Raw genomic sequence first — 19,840 nt, 5'->3', positions numbered from 1 at the left:
CTTGTGCAAACCAATCAGTCTATTCACGTAATAGGGAAAATGCCTACATAATTTCGGATTCGTGGTCCAAAGGAATGTCAGTAAAAGGAATTTAAAGAATTCACTGAATGCGGACAGAGTATTCTAGATGCTAAACAAGAAACCTCAAAAAAAAAAAAATGTACCTTGCCTTTTAAGATATTACATGAGATGAAACTGGAAATGGGCTTTTTTTCTCTCCCTTTTCAGAATTTATTTAACAGTAGCATTAGGTATTATATAAAATATTTTAGAATTAATGATTTTATACTGCTTCTAAATTTAAAGGACTATTTTTATACCCATTTAATAGTGTATAAAACTGTGGCGTAGAATTTGAGGGACTTGCCCAAGTTAACTAGCTAAATAATGCTGAAATGAGGACTAGAATAGTTTTTCTGATTTTATGTTCACCAAAATGACAAACTCTAATTAAGAAGTGAACATTTTTGTTCTATTTATGAAAGTCTTATGTGTTTGTAGTCTGCTGTTATCACATTATCATCTGTTTAATTTTTGTTTTAAAGCAAACGAGGCAGATGATGTTCGTTAAAGCAAAAATCGAAGATTTAGGACTAAGCAGGAATTTTCTGAATCATGAGGAGGAATTTTTTTCTGTGTTTGTAGCATAACAGAGTCCCACTCCCTGGTATAAAGAAGGCAAAGGCTTAAATTTTAAGCTAAACTTAAATTCAGGAAAAGTAGAACACTGATCATCTAGTCTTAGATTTGGATTCATCACTTATTATGACCTTGGACATGTCATTTCCCCTTCCCTAGTCTCTACTTCCTCATCTACAAAATGATCGTAACAGTATCTCTTTCTATAACATGAGGGTGATTTTGAGGATCAGAAGTATTGTAGAAGTTTGTAACATGAGCTATATAACAATATTAGTGGCTTATCTCTCGTATAAAACCATATATTATCGTATTAACTCATATTGTTAGCAAACAAAATTGACTGTATCCTTTAGAGGTAAATCTTGACTTTAAAAGAAGGTTAAAAAAAAAGTTCTAAAATCCTGTCAGTTAAGGGAATCCAAAAACTATTGATTGTCTGAATCAAAAGGGAGGTTTTAAATTCAGCTTCTAAATTACTGAAAGATAAAAGCAGATAAAAAGTTAAAGTGGCTGTTCACAAATTTCATAACATACAGAAAGAACAGTGGAGTCAGGCAGGAGACAGGCTTTAGTGCAAAACTGGGAACCAGAAAAGCAAATACCCTCCTGAAGTCTAGTCTACTATTGCAAGGTCCATGAGAATGTCAGGTCTGATTGTAAAATAGGCGCTCAGTAATTGTTGAGTGAATGAATGAAGGAAGGAAGGAAGGAAGGAATGATGAGTAAACGCAAATGCATCTGCTTCTTTGTTGGCTGCTTTTCCAGTTGGAAGATCTGATCTTTTATCATTTGAATTCCAGAGAAACATCTTAAGCAAGTCATGTCTTTTGGGCCAATCTGTTTCCAAGCTTGTTTGTGTTTTTCACATTCTTTTTTTGACCCGTGGTATTATTCTGTGACCTCTTACATGAATTCCAGTAGGTCATTCAGTTGGGACCCAAGGAAGTCAGTAAATTAAACTTAATGTTGGAATGGAATACATAGGGTGGGTGGCTTGGATTGCAATCAAATTAGGTCTGGTTAATCTTATTTTGGTTTAATCTATGTGGGAAAGAATAGAAATAGAAGAAAAACAAATAAACAAAAAGTAGGGGAAACTATTCTTGTATAATAATAAGCAGTTTCTGTATGAAATAGTTCTGAGGGCCAAAACCTAAATTATTTTTATTAGAAGTTTGGGGACAAGATTCAGCAAAGGAAAGATTAACTTCTCCAGTCGTCATAGTTGCTGTTTGCTTTTCCAGCTTTCCCAAGGCAGTATCTCTAGGCTTTTAAAATGTGGATGCTCTATACACAAGGCATGTAACTTAATATAGTTCATGATTTGTAATCTTCTCCAGGGCTCTAGAAATGGATAAACCCAGTCTTTGGGAAACTGCAGCAACTAGGGAGGCAAAAAAAGTTTCAAATATTGAGTTTATAGTGAAATATCCAGACTCAATCTCGAGTTTCTTACATAGTCCTAAGGAGAAGAGCAGTAAGGGCAGTAAGTTCCTGAACTAATGCTTTCTTTAAGCTGATTCTCCCCTTCCTCCTCCCCCATCTCCCCCTCACAATTATTTCCAACTTGCAATTTATTGGATCACTGAAGAATTAACTTTGGTACTGAGTTCAGGAAATTCTTTCTCTGAACTGGCTGAGAGCATTTGAGTAAAATGGGAAATTTCTTTAGAGCTACCTGGGAAGAGGGAAGCGAGGAGCACGCGGAGCCATTAGAGCGAGAAACCTTTAGTTTGGGGTTTGGACTGGGGAGAGGTGTGGATGGGATTGTTCCTTGAAGAGAATTTCCTGGATTGCCTGGTTAAGTTCTTACAAAGGAGAGAATCAAGGCCTACCATTCAGGAGCTTCTGGAATGTAATAATATTTGTTCTTCACACTTGAATTTCTCCTCCCATGGAAGTAAGTATTTTTTGCTCATTTAGTAGTGCAAATTAAATTTTCATTTAGAAAAGGGGAAGAGTCATCATACTCTTTATAACTTCTCATATTCAAACTGTGGCTTGAAGGTATGAATTTAAGGTACTGAAACACAGGAATATACTGTGGAATTTTCCCACTACTTGCTACAGGGTTCTAAGTACCTGTCTTCTGGGCTTAGTCTCCCCTGATGTTGGTGAAGGCTTCACTTGCCTGAGTAGAGGGAAGTAGCAATGGTTTTTCATCCGTCCCAAGCAGATGACTAGGCCAAATGATTTATACAGTTCTTTTCAGCATTCAAATTAATGATTCAAAGCAGCAAATGAATTTTGGCTTTGATTAATTTCCCAGGAGCAAGTCTAGTTTGTGGTAATCTTGTATAGTATGGATAACTTTTGGCTGCTTCAGGAATACTTAAGTGTTTTAAAAATTATTTTTTGTCACATAGTAATTTCTACATATAAGATTATATATATTATTAGACACACGAACACATATATAATACATGTTGTACACTATAGGTTTAGGTTTGAAAAATAAGAAAGTGAAGATCTTAATATATACAGGCTAGTTCAAGTATTTGTTCACTGGAGTTACAAAAGTCTTAGAGTGAGTGCTGTTTGAACTGAAAGGATGCCATCATTTCGTTCCCTGTTTTAGGAAAAAAAAGAAAGAAATGGTTACCATTTCATTTGTTCAGTTCTGATTCTCTCCTATAACTGGCTTTTTTGTTTTTTATTTTTGGAAATAGCATCTCAACCTATATTTACTGCCTCGGGCACTATTGATAATGTTTCACTTAAAGTAATTGTTGCTACAAGGAAAATGGCTAGATTAATTAAGCCACATTCCAATAAATGACCTTTTTAAAGGGTTTATAAAACCGGGGACACATGCAGATGCCTTAAGTCTTTTTGAAACAAGGAGACGTATGTACAAATAATACACAGTTGTGTATTATTTGAAAGTGCTCTCTCAACTTGTTAAAGGTGAAAAGGTTGCATGTAAAGTCATATATCTAGTCTAATCACAACCACTAATCATAGTAGAAAGAAAATGAAACATTTCCTCATATCTATAGGTGATAGAATCGTCTTTCCTCTTTTTACTGTCTTCTTTTCTAAACTTTATTAATAAAGTATAATTTTTCTTATACTGGAAAAGTCTCTTATCTTTATGAAAAATAAATGGATTGTCCCTGCAGTTTCCAAGAGCTTATTCCAGCAGCATTTTTAGTGTGCTTCTGCCACCTTGTGCTTTCTGAAACCCATTACAGTGATCAACGAAGAAAGAATACTTAGGAAGGTTGTTAATTCCTTTGGAGATAAATTTTCATAGTGTAGGAGGAGGGTGAGAGGGAGACATATTTCAAATATGTGGAAGATATGTAAGAGAGGGAGGGAGGAGAGAGGGAAATCTTTCTAAAGGTTTGGGAGAATGTTTACTAGATTACATCGGTATTAAAGTTTCATTTTATCACTAGGACCTGCGACCTGGTAAAGGGGGAGAGTTAAGACCTTGGTTTTAGTGCTGATAGCAATAAGCTCCTGAAGTAAGGTTTTAAAACATATTTTTATACTTTCTGTCCTCACCTATTCTTTAAGTGTGTTCTTCTCTGCATAAAAACCTCAAGCAGACACTTGTGCCTAAAAAACTGTAGGTGGCTGGTTAAATGTGTTTCTTTAAATTAAATTGCCTGCTGTGTTTACATGAACTGTTTTTCTCTTTCCACATTATCATTCCAGACAACATTCCATTTGTTCAGCGCCTCAAACTATTTATATGGTCTGCTGCCCTGAAGTTATGCTGAGCTCTAGAAAGGAGAGACTTTACCTGGAACTTTGGCCTTCATGCTTGAGTGTAAACAAGCTTGATTTGATGTCTTGTCTAAGGAGCTGTCAGATCTTTCCTTTTAGGAATTCATTTAAATACATTTGATTTTGAAACGGTATTTAAGGAACCATGGATGCAAATGAGTAGCATGATAGTGGAATGGTCTTTCCTGTTTGCTAAAATATTTGCAGCACCAGGCCCGAGGCATACTTATTTATGCTTTGGTGTCATGCTTGCATTGAAGAATTATGACTGTGACTTTAACTAGAGAGTTACACTCTCAGAAGGCTTGACTGGTACAGAAACCACATTTATTGAGCACCCACTACAGTGCAGGCCAGGTACCAGGCTTTTTAAAAAAACATGTAGTCACATATAGTCCCCTTGGTAAGAACTATGAGATAGGTATTTTCTTCCTTATTTCACATTTGAGGAAACAGATCAAAGATTAAATGGCTTGCCCAAGGTCACATAGCTTAGAAATGGCACAGTAAAAATTTGAACTCAAGTATTTCTGACTTTTAATTCTATACTCTGTAAAGAGAACACTATCACAAATGGTGAGGATCTTTATGGTCATGTGGTCTGAAAAGGAAAACCAAGTCTAGAAGGGATTGATAAGAAGGTTCGGACAAAAAGCAGGAGAGCCTGCTGGGAGGCATGCTGGCAGCCTCGGCATCAGCACCAGCTCCTGAAACCACACCCTTTCTGATGGTGCCCGGTGCTGCTGGGGTTGGCAGAGCATTACAGGCAGAGCAGTAGCTCTGCCCCAGTACCTTCCAATCTTCCCTATTTGGTCAGTTCTGACTTCCATTAGTGCAATAACCTCCAAACCAATCTCCTGGCCTCTATTCTCGCCCCGCCTCCAAACTGTTCTTCACGCTGCATTTGTAACAACCTTTCTGAAGAACAAATCAGATCTTGTTGCTCCTGAGCATTAACTCTTTCAAGGGTTTCCTGTTATAATTAGGATAAAGCCCAGATTCTTTAGCATGACTTGTTAGCCCCTGAAATCCCCAGCCTCAGTTATGCTGACTGCCCACCACAAACACTGCTGCTTCAGCTCAGCGGGACTTCTTCCTGCTCTCCTTCAGCTGGACCCTGTCTTCTCTCTTCTCAGCACTGGGCATGTTCTCCTGTTTCTTTTAGCGCCAGTCATTCTTCCTTCTTTGTCTCTCTTGCTCTCACTTGTGTTTTCCAGTCTCTGCTTAAAAGTCACTTCTTTCAGAAAGCCTTTCTGAACCCCTTCTCCAGCTCCACTTCAAATGTGTCAAACAGCGCTCTGTTCTAAAGTGGCACTTGTCACACTGCATTATAACTACCTCATTCATCGAGACACAATTCACATACCACAAAGTTCACCCCTTTAAAGTGTGTGGTTCAGTGGTTTTTAGTATATTTACAAAGTTATGTGGCCATCACCACTATATGATTTCAAAACATTTTCATCACTCCCAAAAGAAACCACACACCTATGAGAGCCCATTCTCCCCTCCCCCCCATCCACTGAAAACTGCTGATTTAATTTCTACCTCTATGGATTTGCCTATTCTAGGCATTTCATATAACCAGAGTCATACAATAGTTGTCCTTTTGTATCTGGCTTTTTAAACTAAGTGTGATGTTTTCAAGATTTATCCATGTTGTAACATGCATCAGAACTTCATTCCTTTTCGTGGATGAATGATATTCCATTGTATGGATATATGACATTTTGTTTATCCATTCGTCAGTTGGTCATTTAGATTGTTTCTTCTTTTGGCTATTATGAGTAATGCTTCTATGAACATTTGTGTACAAGTTTTTATATGATCATACGTTTTCAATTCTCTTGGATATATACCTAGGAGGAGAATTACTGGGTTGTATGGTAGCTATTTTCTACAGCAGCTATACCACTTTACATTCCTACCAACAATGTCTGAGGGTTCTAATTTCACCATATCTTTGTCAACACTTGTTACTTCCTGCTATCTTTTTTTCTTTTTTATAATAGCCATCCTAGTGGGTGTGAAGTTACAATTGTCTTGTAATTGGCTTGTTTCCCTCATGACATTAAACTCTGGGAAGGCAAAGACTATGCTAGGTCTTGTTTATTATTGTACTCCAGTGTCGTACACATTGAGTAGGTACTCAATATCTGCAAAATGGGCAAGAAGACCTAAATCTTTCTTATTTGCTTTGTTTCTGTAAATCCCTAAAATATAGTGGCCAGAATATGAAAAGAGGTTCTGGCCGCCAGTCCACACACTTACTCCCCAGAGTGCCACAGGATCTTAATAACCAACTAAGTAGGTGGCTCCATGGCTTTAATATTCTTATCTGAGAAGTTCCTGCATGGAGAATGGCATGAGTTCTCATTTAACCAGCTCAGAACGGGTAGACCATACTCAACTCTGCTGGCGTCTTAATCTGTGATTTGAGGGAGTCTTCCTATTCCAAACACATTTTCTCAGGGCATGGGAACATTGCCCAATGAGAAAGCCATTCATTCTGAGTGAAAGTGAAGAAGAAAAAAGCAAAACAAAAGTTCCTTTACTGGAAATGGACAAGCCACATCGATTATACATTCAGAATAGTGCAGATCGAAGCCAAGTTGTCATGTTCTGAAACAACTCTATTTAGCCAAGTTACAGCTGGGATCTGCCTCTTCTACTGTTTATCTTTTTCTAGCTGTCTGTTTGTATTTGTCCCAGCGTGCCAAAATCTTGGATTTGTAAAGGTGAACTGGAAGCAAAGAGGTGCTTGTTCCCTGATTTTCTGTGGGCACAGTCATGTAAAGAAGGTGCCTGTAAAAGAAAAGACATGGTGCCTTCTTGGTAATGCTCCTGGCTTGCGAGCAGGTGGGTGAGGGCCATGAGTGCCATCTGCAAAACTCTGGAATCTATCTCAATCCTTTGTCAACGTTCCACCTAGTCAAGTTTTGCTCAGTCAGGAGTAGTCTTCAATGGCATTTTCTTCTGCCTTTGTTTTTCTGTACTTTTTTTCTTTCTTTGCTTGCTGTGAGAAACAATGATGGCTCAACCCTGGGAGCCTTCTGCTGACAGTAATCTTTAAATCTTGGGACTAATTTTCAGCTCTATCTTCCCCTCAGTAAATGTGGATTTGCTGAGTAACAATCCCCACCTGACTAATTTCAATAAACTTTTCCTCTATTTTATCTTTCTCCTCAAAAACATAGTATATACTCATGATCCTTTGAGAGGAGAGGATAGGAAAGGAGAAGAGAGACCTTTGGGAAAGTCTTAGATAAACAGTACTGACCTTGTGCAAAGAGTGTTAATGTTATTATATATCAGTGAAAATACCAAAGGTAGAAAATATAACATAGCAATCTTTGTCCAAATATGGCCCACTTGAACTCTGGCTGGTATTTCAGCATTATAGGAAAATTCCAGAAACCTCTCTGGCTGCAAAAGTTTTCCTCACCTTATCTGCCTCTGCTGATAAACCGGGGATGAGCTTGATATCAGCAGGTGTCAGTTGTTTGAAGAAGTACAGAACCAGTGTTGGGACAGTGATATCCATGCCTATGTGCTATCCTTTACTTGATTTCTTTAATACTCCCTGATTTATAATTTCACCCAGGTCTCTAGTCATTAAGTTAGTTTCGTGACTTCTTAAAATATTAATCTCAGAGAAGTCACATACTCGCCTGCCTCCATGCAAGGGTGCAAGGTCTATGCCTGGGAGCACTAGCTGCACTCCTAGGAATTCCGCCAAAAAAGCCCAAAGCGTCTAGTAACTTTGCTTTATTTGGCACACTAGGACCAAATTTACTGGGCCCCAGTTTATGCTTTCAGTGCCTGGAGTGAAAGAAACATGTGGCTCTCGGCCTCCGTGTTTGCATACATGACTAATCTACTGATAGCTTTTGACCAGCTGGGCAACCCTGCTTTGGATCAAGCCAAACACTTATAACTTGGATATGGAGACAAAACAGAATCTTGTACAAATAGGCTGTGCTGGATTATTTAACTCTTCATTTCTTTAAAGAGTTCCTTTTGTTCTTGAGGATAGCATATGAGGAAAATTCCCAGATTCAGGCAGAAATTCAGAAGGACAAACATGCAAGCTTAAACTCTGGATACTGAATTGTGCTAAGAAATTGGGCAGGATTGTTATGGACGTACCAGGAACTTTGGCCTGGACAATTTATGCTGCTATGTGATGTGCAGCTGGATGTATCCACCCGGGCTTGTTTATTTATAGTGAAAACCGAAGGAAAAACGCTGAAACATCATGTCACAGAATGTGCTGGTGGGCCTGCCTTAGTACTGAAGCTGGAGAAATTGGTTTATGTGGTTAGTGATGACACTGCCCTCTAGTGGTCTGTCTGCAACGCACATGAATAAACCTCAGGTGTAGCTCAGTTCACCAAAAAATCCTACCCAAATGAACTCCTAGATTGTGTGTGGGAGAGAGAAAGGGAGGAGCGGGAGGAAGCGAGAGAGGGAGAGGATTCGTGTCAATGTAGCTCATCACAGCGGCTCTGAGGCGCTCGTCACTGTGCTTCTGAGGTCTCGTTAGGGCAAAAGGGAAAACATTTTTTTCCAGGATTTCAGCAGGTTATACTAGCTAAAAATCTTTAGGATTCGTACTAGCCTCCAAAGCTTTGTACCAGCTTTCCTGGGCCCACATTCCATTCCAAGGTAAGTCACTAAACATGCTGAGTGGAGGAACCATTTGCTGCAAGACCAAGCTCATTCTTTTGCATCCTCTACCTTTTTTTTTTCCGGATGCCCTTTAGGCCTCTCTGTTATCTCCCCAAATATTCTTGCTGCACTTTGCACTTCACTTCCTGCTGCCTTCCCACAGAAGAACTCTTGGCTTAATTCCTCAGGTGCCTGTGGGCAAGAATGTTTAGGGAGCTGTCTCAGCCCTTAGGGAATGACAGGAATGCTGAGAATTTCAGGCACTACTTTGCAGACCCCAGGGAAAGAAAGTTTTGGCCCAGAGTCGGGCAGAGGGGCCTTCAGAACACCTCAGATCACAGTGACCTTCATCTATGGAACTGCCCCTGAAGCCAGACCTCGTCTGGAAATCCTTCCCTGTCTGCTGATCTAGAAACGGAGGCCTCTGGGAAAGGTAGTGGTTGTGTAGCAAATAATAGATATGCGAAATGTGAGTTATTTGTTGAAATATTTTCATTGAATTCAACATAATTGGCAAACAAAATGAGGCAACCTTGTAGCTATCAGTCCTTGCAGGGTTGCAATGTATGCTACTGTATCTGTGTTTGCTACATCCTGGAACTTTTGGAGTCTTCTTCCAGGAAAGAAGGGGAAAAGGGAGAGAATTTGACTTGGTATTGTTATCAGAGTCTCTCTGGCTCTCTATGCACATTAACTTTTTTTTATTTGGTTATTTTTTAACGTTTTGTACTTAACTCACTTAATTATATATGGATGACCACCAAATCACCTCCTACTCTACTCTGCCACCTACCGCAATGACCTTTGTGACAATTAGAAGAATCTCACTTGAGGAACAAGATTTGGTTGGTTCGATTAATGCAAGGCTCCCGTTTGTAATTATTTATTTACCTATTATCCTGAGGCGTGTCTGGCTGTTGATGAAGAGTTAATATTACTCTCAAACAATGCAGCCACCTCACACCGCCACTTTGCTCCACCTCTGTCTTCATAAAATCCCCCTTGGAAACATAAATGTGTCACCTAGGACAGGCAACACTTCAACTTGAACTTAAGGAATACAAACACTAACATGTGCAATCACTTTTGTGAGGATCTTCTTGTGTTAGAGTATAAACATGAAAGGATTTTATTTTCCCCGTGAATGCTACTAATTGTTCTGTCAAAATCCACTTTGACTGCTGGGTAGTAAGCTATTTCAACGATGTCTCAGCCCACTTCCATGACTTTTGTCACTTCCATTTCATTAAAACAGTACCACTGAAATCTTAAGTCTCGGTAGGGTTTGTTTTAGTCAAAAAATCATTTTTCTATTAAGAGATCTCATCCTTCCTTCTCTTGCCTACCTTCAGAAAGTGCTGGAGGGTGAGAAGGGGTCTTGATCTGTTCGCTCACATCCCAGCCCCCTTTCCCATATTTACCCTCTGAAGTAGGAACTGAAGTCGACACTGACACCTCTTACCTGCTTGCTTCTAGTGAGGATGTCTTGTGCTCACCTCTTCTCTCTGTAGGCTGTGGCCGCTAATCTGGCCAACAGTGTCTGTTGCTTAATTCTGTGTGGAAGGAGTCTGAATGCAGGTTTTTGTTTTTTTTTGTTTTTTTTTTTTTACTGGGGCACATGTGCTAGTTCTTCAGTGGGCTCTATAGGCTACCCCTGGCCAGGCTCCAGGTAGAGATCTCTTGGGTACACTATTTCCCTTTATACCATCGTGCATACAACTTCGTGGGAAAGCATGATGGCTTAAGCCCAGCCACCTTCCTTGGAGTCAGTCAGAGCCATGTGAAAGCCTTGTATTCTTGCCGCTCCAAAGAGTGGCAATGCAGCCTGCCTTCTGGTACTTCCTATCAACTTTGACAGCTCTCTCTTGCTCTTCTCTTGACTCTCCCAAGGATCAGGTGCTGTGCCAGACCAGTGATTTGCCAGCTTTCCAACCAGAGCCAATCTCTAGTCCTCAACATAGTGGTAGTGGTGGGAAGCAACACTTGAATTTTAGTCTTATTGTGTGGAGGGCCCTGCTCTAATCCTCACCCAAACAGCGAGGGGCAGTGGGAACGATAGTTGCCACTTTTCCTCCAAGAGGTCACCCTTGTCTTTCTCCCACTCTTCTTCTTTCATCAAAGAGTGGGTCTGCTGTTAGCCCTAGCTTCATATTAGATTTTGTCAGTCTGGAAGTGGGACCTGAATCTCTGTAGTTTTTAAGAAAATCTCCTAGTGATTTTGGTATACAGCAAGGGTTAAAAACTCTACATGACTAGTGGAGGGCAGAATGCGACCTGGATCCTGGAATAGTTCTATTATCCCCCGATTTTTCTTTCTAATCATTTTGTTTTTCTCACCATCAAATACCCAATCTCACTCCTCGAAAAATATTTATTGGCATTTTTGCTCTTGAACTTTTTCTTAACATTGCTGGTTGGGTTGCACAAACCACTGTGCCCGAGGCTTTGTTTTAGACATGGTTCTTGCCTTATAACATAGTAGAGCGTAGAGATAAGATGAGATTTAGGCAAATAGTTACCATACAAAGCAGCTGGTCTCTTTGAAAAGGCATAGCTCCTGGCTTCCAGAACAATGATTGCTACTTCCCCCTCTGGCACTTAAAGTCTCTCTACTCAGATATCTAGCTTTCTCTTCTTTCCAGGCCTTTTTCACCTGCTACAATCATGCCTAATGCCTTACAGTGAGCCCTGTGTAGGTGGTTGACCCCACAGTTTGGGGGGATGGCAGGTATCTCTTTTTTGTGTCTCCTTTTTCGGAGTTAGAAAACTTTTTACTTCATTGCATGTCTTGGTGACCAAGATTGGATCATGTGTCTATTTTAAAACCAATGACCAGTGAGTGAAATGGAATTCTCATGGTGGATTAGGCTATTCATATGGAGTAGACTCAATAATGAAGTCAATCACCAAGAACACCACACTCTGCTTACAAACTTTCTCATAGCACTTTTCACACCATTCCGTAGTATTCTCTTCACTTGTCTGTTTCCTCTGACAGGTCAAGGATCTTGTCTTATTTATCTTTCTCTCTCCACATCCTCTAGAAGTTTATAATCTGGTTAGAGCTATAATATTAACCCACACACATATACATTTTAAGTAAAGGTATACCACGCTCAGTGAGATGGCTGTGTTCTTGAATTTGGGCACCCTAACTTAATCAGCCTCATAAAGGACGATGATGGCAAAGTCCACTGGAAATGCATTTCCACTTTGTAGATTAGCGATAGCCTTTTCAGTCTCTTTAGATCCCCTGAAGTCCAGCTATATCTTTGATTTTTGGTCAGTCTGCTCTAGATGCAATGAAGTCTATGAGGCTTTTTACAAAGTCAAAGGACTTCTACGAGTCTTATTGACTAAGGAACTTTATTCTGTTTCCTTGAAGGTGCCTAGAGCTGCAATAAAACAGATATTTGAAGGTTTCCTGGGATACTCTTTCTCCTTTCTTTTGGCAGGTACAGCTTTGTCAGGCATCGTTGATCATATCTGTTTACCAGAACACGAAATAAATGAAGAGAGACCACATTGGAATAAACAAGACGCTTAACTCAGGGTAGCACGGCAGAACTCTCAGTGGCTGTAAGTGCATAATATAGTCTACTGCATTCAGAGCATAGGGGGAAAATATATCTATCAATTACAGGGAAAATACATGCAAACAATTATAAAATGTTTTTGGAAAATTATTCAGACAAATACTCTTAAAAGTTATTTCTATGTGGAATGACATTAAATAAGGTATACGTGTGCTAATATATTAAATGACAGTATGGTGAGTTTGGGGTGACTGTTCTGCTCATCTCTTTTTTGTTTTTGTTTTTTGTTTTTTGTTTTGGATGTAAATCCACAGCCCTATTAAAACGGTGGGTTTAGGTCGCCAGGTTTATACCATGGAACCCACACGTCTGTACCCCATAGATTGTACAGGGAATATGGAAATCGGACCTAAGCTCAAGTGGTTAGATCTTCATTCTTAGTTTCTTCGTGACCCCAAAATTGTGTTCAGATGATGTTAAGTTAGGCCCAGTGCCCCAGCTGGGTATTAGTTAGGATGAGGTTTGGCTCTGAAAGGTATAAAGCAAAAATTGTGTTGCCTCAATGGGATAGAAGCTCATTTTTCTCTCACATAAACATAGGCAGTGCAGGGTTTGTATGGCAAGTTTTTTTCCTAGCCATCAGGGACGTGGGCCCCTCTCTTATTGTTCTACCATCTTCAACATGTGTGTCTAGCCAGTGGTATACTGGTAAACTAACTCTCTGGCGGGGGCGGGGGCAGGGGGGAAGCCTTGATTTTTAGCATTTTCCTGATTCCTATGGTGGAAATATTTTCACCATGGCCAATTTCAAGCTACCAATGGTTTAATAACCAGTTTGAAAAATTCCTAAATGTTCAACAATCTGCAATCCTGAGCCTATATGGCTCAGGATAATCCTAGCATAGCACTGCTTCCCCATCATGGTCAAACATGGCTGCCCCAGCTCCAGACATTAGAACTGCATTTCAGCTAATAAGGAAGGAAGAAATCAGAAGAGAACAGCAAACTCCTCTTCTTTTAGGATATCTTCCAGAAGTTGTGCACAGCCACTTAAATCCCACTGGACTGAACTTAATCACATGACCACATCTGCTTGATAGATATATTCTTTATTCTGGGTTGCCATAAAGCAAGCTAAAATTTGAGTGTTTCATTACTAAAGAAGAAGAGGGGATACATTTGGGGGGAAAATCAGCAGTCTCTATCACTAATGGGAACTCCCAGTTCCACATAAATGCCCAAGTTAATGAGGAGGCAGAAGCCCAAATTAAAAAGAAGTTAGTTTTCAGAGTGAGAAGAATTGGAGTGGGTTTACAGCAGGGATGATAAATATGCAGCTTCAGATAGAGAAGGAGAGAATAGCTGCCAATTATTTAAATTTTAGTGTGACTAATGATAATACCCCTTCTTTCTCTCCTGAGTTGGAACTAATTTAGGGACAGATAAATAAGTCAGGCAGATGGAGATAACGGTGTCGACTTTATTACTGATTCGATTGCTTGGAGGAAAACTTCAACCCTAAAGTAACAAGGCACTCACTAACTTTACCACTGAAACAAATATATCCACCTAGTCGAGGTGGAACTGCAAAGCTGCAGTGCTGCCCACCTTCCTGCCCCTGATTTTCCCTGCCATTGCACCAGCCATTGAATGCTCTCTACAGAAGAAAAATGGGTGAATTTTCTTCTCGCAACTTCACTAATCAGACAATTAATTAAAATTGATCAAAGCACAGTCAGAGAGGCCAGGATATGTCTGTCCATACTGACACATGGAGGAGCTTTCTCATCTAGTACTCAAGACCTTTCAAACCTATTGAGATGTAGCTAATCATCCTGCAGTTCGGTTGCATGAAGTCCCTCTGAATTCTTACAGCTTCCTCCGTTGATTTAAACGAGCACAGATGGTTTCTCTTACAACAAACCATGGTCCCTGACTCAGCAACGTAATTAAGGGTTGTATTACGTGGGCCAGACACTGAATGCTGTCGTTCACAAGAAAGTTTATAAGAGGGTTGGAGGAGACAAAGGACTTTTCATGGAAGTGGTAAAACAAGCTTGTTCTTCAAGTCTGGGCAGGATTTTTGATTGGCTGAGGGAGTGGAAGTGTTTCAGTCAAGGGGAACTTCATGGATGCAATGAGAATGGGGAAACGAGCGTGGTATGGGTAAGGCACAGGGAGGAGACCCCGAAGACGGGCTGAAGTACCTGTTAGAGAGCAGCGGGAAGTCAAGTTAGACAAGTAGTTTGGGACCACCAGACGGACAACCCTAACAGAGACTTGAGTACGTGGTCGAAGGAGAAGGAAATTTGTAGCCATTGAAGAAAAACAAAACGTGATGTTTTTCACAGATTATTTTGCAGAAAGTTTAACTCCCTGAACTTTTTAGTTGCATGGACAGATTCCCTTTTTTGTTTACCTATTTAAAATAAATAGCCCTGACTCACGTATACACTTATAAGGTATAGGGAAATGATTTTCAAACTTTTGTGTGTATTAGAATAACCTGGAAGGCTTGTTAAAATACAGACGGCTGGGCCCTGCCCGCACAGTTTCTGATGCAGTAGATCTATGAGGGGCTCAAGGATTTTTGTTTTTGGAAGATCCCAGGTGATGCTGCTGCTGCTGGTCCTGGGATCACACTTTGAGACTCGCTGGGATAAATGCTTGCCCGGGATGAATCCTGTCCAGTTTTAAATGAATGAATGAAAATGAATTCCCTGCATCATAGAATGAGAGATTAGATGAGATGGTCTTTGAGGTCTTTTTGAGTCTACGCTTCTGTGATTCTAAACTATAGGATACCCTGTTCATATTTGTTCCATGTAATAGAAATCTCAGTGTTTACTGAGATTGTTGTTATCCCCTGTCAATGCTTTCATTTTACCTGAGGGCTGGTATCATTACGTCGGAATCCAGAGGCACGTGATTGGACTGGAGATGCTTTCCCAAGAGGAAAAGCTTTTTTAGCATGGGCCTTCCACACCTCCACACTCAAGGCAAGAAAAAAGAAAAGTGGCAACTAATTCAAATAGTGCCTGTACTACTTTAAAAGGTAAAAAGAGAAGGGATGAGATATTTTTCTCTAAAGGAAAAATGAGATTGACCCAGCACCTGAAGCTTTGAAGAGCATTTACTTAAACTGTTAAAAATGGTCAGCCTTAAGAAAATATTTATCTAATTGTTCAAAACAATCAGCTGGATGTTTGGCCAAAGGAGTCAGAGTCTTCTTAGTGAGCTCAAACTCTCAACACAGAAGCCCAGGGCAAGCTGATCTAGCCACAAGTGGTGGGGCTTTTGTCAGTATTTGCAGCAGCAATGCCCTCCTTGCTCTAGTTGGCCTACGTACCACTGGCCGAGTGAAGACTGGCTTGAGCAGAGACAGTGGCTGGCAGCCACATGGAGAATTGTACCCAGATCGGGGGATTCCCCAAATTTCATTTTGAGTGATCTTTATATGCAGTCGCACATGAAGGACGTGAGGCAGAGAGGTGATGTGTCCAAGGCAGCCGGTGACAGGGACGTGCAGCCCTTGGCAGCAGAGGCAAGATTTTGAGGGATTAGCAGGACGTTGAGGTTTCACCTCTTTTTTCAAGTAAGATGGAATTTGTGGTTAGAACAAATAGGGAAGTGGTCACTTTTTTTTTTTTTTTTTGCTGAGAACTCGCCACATGATATAATCTGTGGGTGAATTCTCTCATAATCAGGAATTCTTCCATGATAAGTTAGTAGATGTAGAAAATTTAAACCCCTTGAGTCTCTGTCCTAAGCTGGGGTAACCTGATCTTTGGGAGTTGGGTTTATTCAACAAATTAGAAACATGAGGGTGGGGTGGAAAGCGGCCACATCTACCTAACCCAGTCTCCCTAACTCAGGTGGGACTTTGTAACATCGACCTCACCGCTCGATAAGATTTTAAATGATCTGTGCACCATTATTCCCGATTTGGAAGCTAGTGGTTGATTAATTGTATAGCTAGCTGACTTTATATCCAGTTCATGCCACATTCTCTCTTCCTCCTGGTCAATCTTTATTCTTCTTTTATGTTATATGCATACATTGCTATCTAACCCATTATATTGCGATTTGCTTTGCAGTTGGGCTGTGGCTTATTCATTATTATATTCCATACAGTGAATATCCATCAATAATATTCTTAATACAAGTCTTTTTCTAAAACTGAACACTGATAATTCCTCAGGTCAGCATCTTCTGAAAGGGAGAGAGGTCAATTAGAAACCACACTACTACTATAATGCTTTCGCCCCACTGTATCTTGCTCATTTTGACCCCATTGCTTAAAATGTCCTTTAACTTTGACTGCCAACAACTTCTTTTTTATCCTTGAGAACTAAACTCAGCCACTGCTTTCTCTGTGAAACTTTCCCTTTTCTGTACTAATTCTGGCCTTTAAACATTCTTATAATTATTATATGAATAAAAATAAATTGTTTACACGTTGAGCTATGAACTAATTGAAGGAAGGGTCTATCTCTGAAGTTCCTAACTGAATTGACTTAACTACCATGAAGGCAGGCAGCTGCTGTGTGCTACAATTTCATGGGCTCAAGGAAAGCTCCCTGGAGTCCCCCTACCTGTTCACGAAAACATGGTGTAATTCAAAGCTTCAATTCCTTGAGAAAGGTCATCCTTGAAGCTTTTAGTAGAGGTTGATTTTAGTGCTAAAGAATTCAGATCTCTTCCGTAGCGGCTGTTTTAATAGGGAAAGAACTAACGAGGCATAGGAGCATGGGGGAGGGTGGAGATGAAGGGTTTATCTTGGGTCATGAAAGATAAACTTTGCCTAGTTTCTAATTTCACTAAGACTTGAAGCTGTCTAATGAGTTAGCCCAGCGAAAAACCCAGAGTATAGTGAAGCTCATATTCAACTCATCAAGGCAAAAGAAGGGAAGATTAATCCTATATACATCAATCATATGTTGAAACCGGGTCTGAAATGGTTTTAAAATCTTAGATGGTGAAGTGGTGGAGGTGGCGTAGCTCTTGTGTTGAGTGTTGCTGTGTTATTAGAAATCAGGCTGTGCTTTGAGGCCTTGAGACCCCAAGCTGCAATGTCTTAAATCCTAAGAAATGTTAAGATATTTCTGTTTTTAGTTTTTAGTTTTTTTCTCTAGGAGAAATCATGAACTCATTTCTGCATCTTCTCTCCTAGAAACTGAGCTGGTTGGACACTGATTGGTCATGATTCTTTGTTGCTCATAACTATTGGCAGCTTCATGCAGGATCTTTTTCCTGGGCAAGGGTCAAGGGGTACTAGTTAGTGAATAATATTCTTTTCTTTTTAAGAACAGGCAATGCCGCCTCTGCTAGTTTCCATGGCTGCGTCTCTGTGCTTCTCGATATTGGGAATCATTTGCTTTTAATCGGCTCATTTCTGCGCCTGACCAGAATGAACTTTGTGTTTTGTATTTGTGATTTTTATACATGTCACAGTGTCTACTGACAGAGATGCATTACTTCAAAGAGAAGATTACAAACAGTTTCAAGCCTGCTATAGAAATAAAAAGTGGGACGATGAGGAAGAGAGCAAGTGACTCATTAAACATTAATAGGCCCACGGTTCATGTTTAATTTCCAGAGACTACCGCATCCAATCTAAATAAGAATAAAATACGCTGCATCGCTCTGCTGTTCTGTACATGCTTTTACATACTGTAGCCTCTATTCATACTTTCCCAGGTTTTCTCAGTACTCATGCAGGTAACATACCTATGCTGCCTTGCTTATCTTCCCTGTTTTTCCACAGAGTGGAGCTGTAACTGCACTAAGTTGAAGTAAACAGAATTCCAAACATCAAAGATTGAGTACATGATAGTGAGAATGACCAGAAGTTTCGGTTTATCAATTGACAGGAGAAGGGAAAATAACTCATCAGGTTTGGTTTGAAGATTTCAGGGTGTCGAAACCAGACTTTTAGATCTTAATCCAATGAGAATGAAAGATGAACTACCTCTGGTGTCTGTTCATGACAAGTCATTTCTTTACTTTGGGATACAAATCTTATCTTGCCGTGGTCTGAAATATTCCTTTCAAAGTTGTTTGTTTTTCAAACTATAGTGCTTTCCAGGTGTGCTAATTCTAGCAGAACACTAGGATCCGGTATGTGGAAAAGGTCCTTTTTTTGTGGTACTCAGCTGGCAAATATTTATTATCGCATACTTTGTTCTAGTCCATGAGGATAGAGCAGAGAAACAGATAAGTCTCTGTCCTTAAGCAGTTTGCATTTTAGTGGAAGGAGACAGATAATAAAATGAAATAAATGAAAGAGGGTAAAGTGCTAGAGAGTGAACTAAATTGTCCAGGAAGGATCTTTCCGAGGAGTGACGACTGAATTAAGGCCCGAATGTTGGGAAGAAGTTTCCATTTGACAATTTTGAGGGAGCAGGGGCTGAACTCAGTATGTTGGACAGAAACAAGGCCAGTGGGTTGAGATGTGTTGATCAAGGCAAAAGGGAGGTGGGGTAGGAGAGGAAGGCAGAGGCTGTGTCACTGAAGACCTCGTAGGCCGTGGTTAGGAGTTTGGAGTTTACTCATGTTGCAATGAGAAGTAAGTCTTTATTTTATGCGGGAAAGGGATGTAATTATAAGAATTAATTGGCTGCTGTGGAGAGGATGGACAAACAGAACAAGTGCGACGGTGATGAGGACCTGTTAGTGGGCTTAGACCAGGGCGCTAACAGTGAGGGGTGACATTGTCAGTTTAGAGATATTTATTGTTGTTAGAGCTACTGTCACTTCCAGACGGACTGGATGTAGGGTACTAGAGATAAGAATCAGGGTGGCTAGTAAGTTTTTGACCTGAACATTGAATACAGTGGTGCTATTGACTAGGGTTTCTGGCGGAGGCGGTGAGAGGGCAATGTGACAGAGAAAATGATTCCCTACAGAGTTATTTTCAGGTCCGTGTAAAGGAATTACTACTCCATGGATGTAATTAGAAAGCTGCAATAATACTTCTGGCTAGTGGTATCTGCAGGAGATGCTTTTAGGTGATAGTTTATTTCCCACTACTCACTTGCCTGTAACTTGTGGCCTAGGTGATGTGTTAATACCGGTAACATGTGATTTCTTTAGTTAGATTTCTCCCCTAGACTAAAATGATACTAAGGAAGTGAGTTGGGATTCTAATTCATTCTTCAGGCAATAGAGGACGAGGTTACAAATTTATTTTCAATCATATGGTTTGCTTATTGGCTCTAGGGGCTTTTGGAATGTTAAATGAGTGATAAAAACTC

The 19,840-nt window shown here is 40.1% G+C and overlaps 1 protein-coding gene and 1 long non-coding RNA gene across 2 annotated transcripts in view; one reads left to right on the top strand and one right to left on the bottom strand.

The window, feature by feature from the left end:
- The window catches only part of PAWR (pro-apoptotic WT1 regulator), a 166,018-nt gene that overhangs the window by 122,782 nt on the left and 23,396 nt on the right, over window positions 1-19,840 (top strand). The window lies entirely within an intron of this gene.
- On the bottom strand, window positions 1,780-10,583 carry LOC111729990. Its single transcript, XR_002776502.1, has 2 exons — window positions 10,511-10,583; window positions 1,780-2,026 (listed from the first exon to the last, which is right to left on the bottom strand). It is a non-coding gene; the product is annotated as an uncharacterized LOC111729990 (long non-coding RNA).

Source organism: Pteropus vampyrus, unplaced genomic scaffold (assembly GCF_000151845.1).
Source record: "Pteropus vampyrus isolate Shadow unplaced genomic scaffold, Pvam_2.0 Scaffold9, whole genome shotgun sequence".
In the NCBI taxonomy this organism is placed as follows: Eukaryota; Metazoa; Chordata; class Mammalia; order Chiroptera; family Pteropodidae; genus Pteropus; species Pteropus vampyrus.
This window is presented reverse-complemented; position numbering and strand designations above follow the sequence as displayed.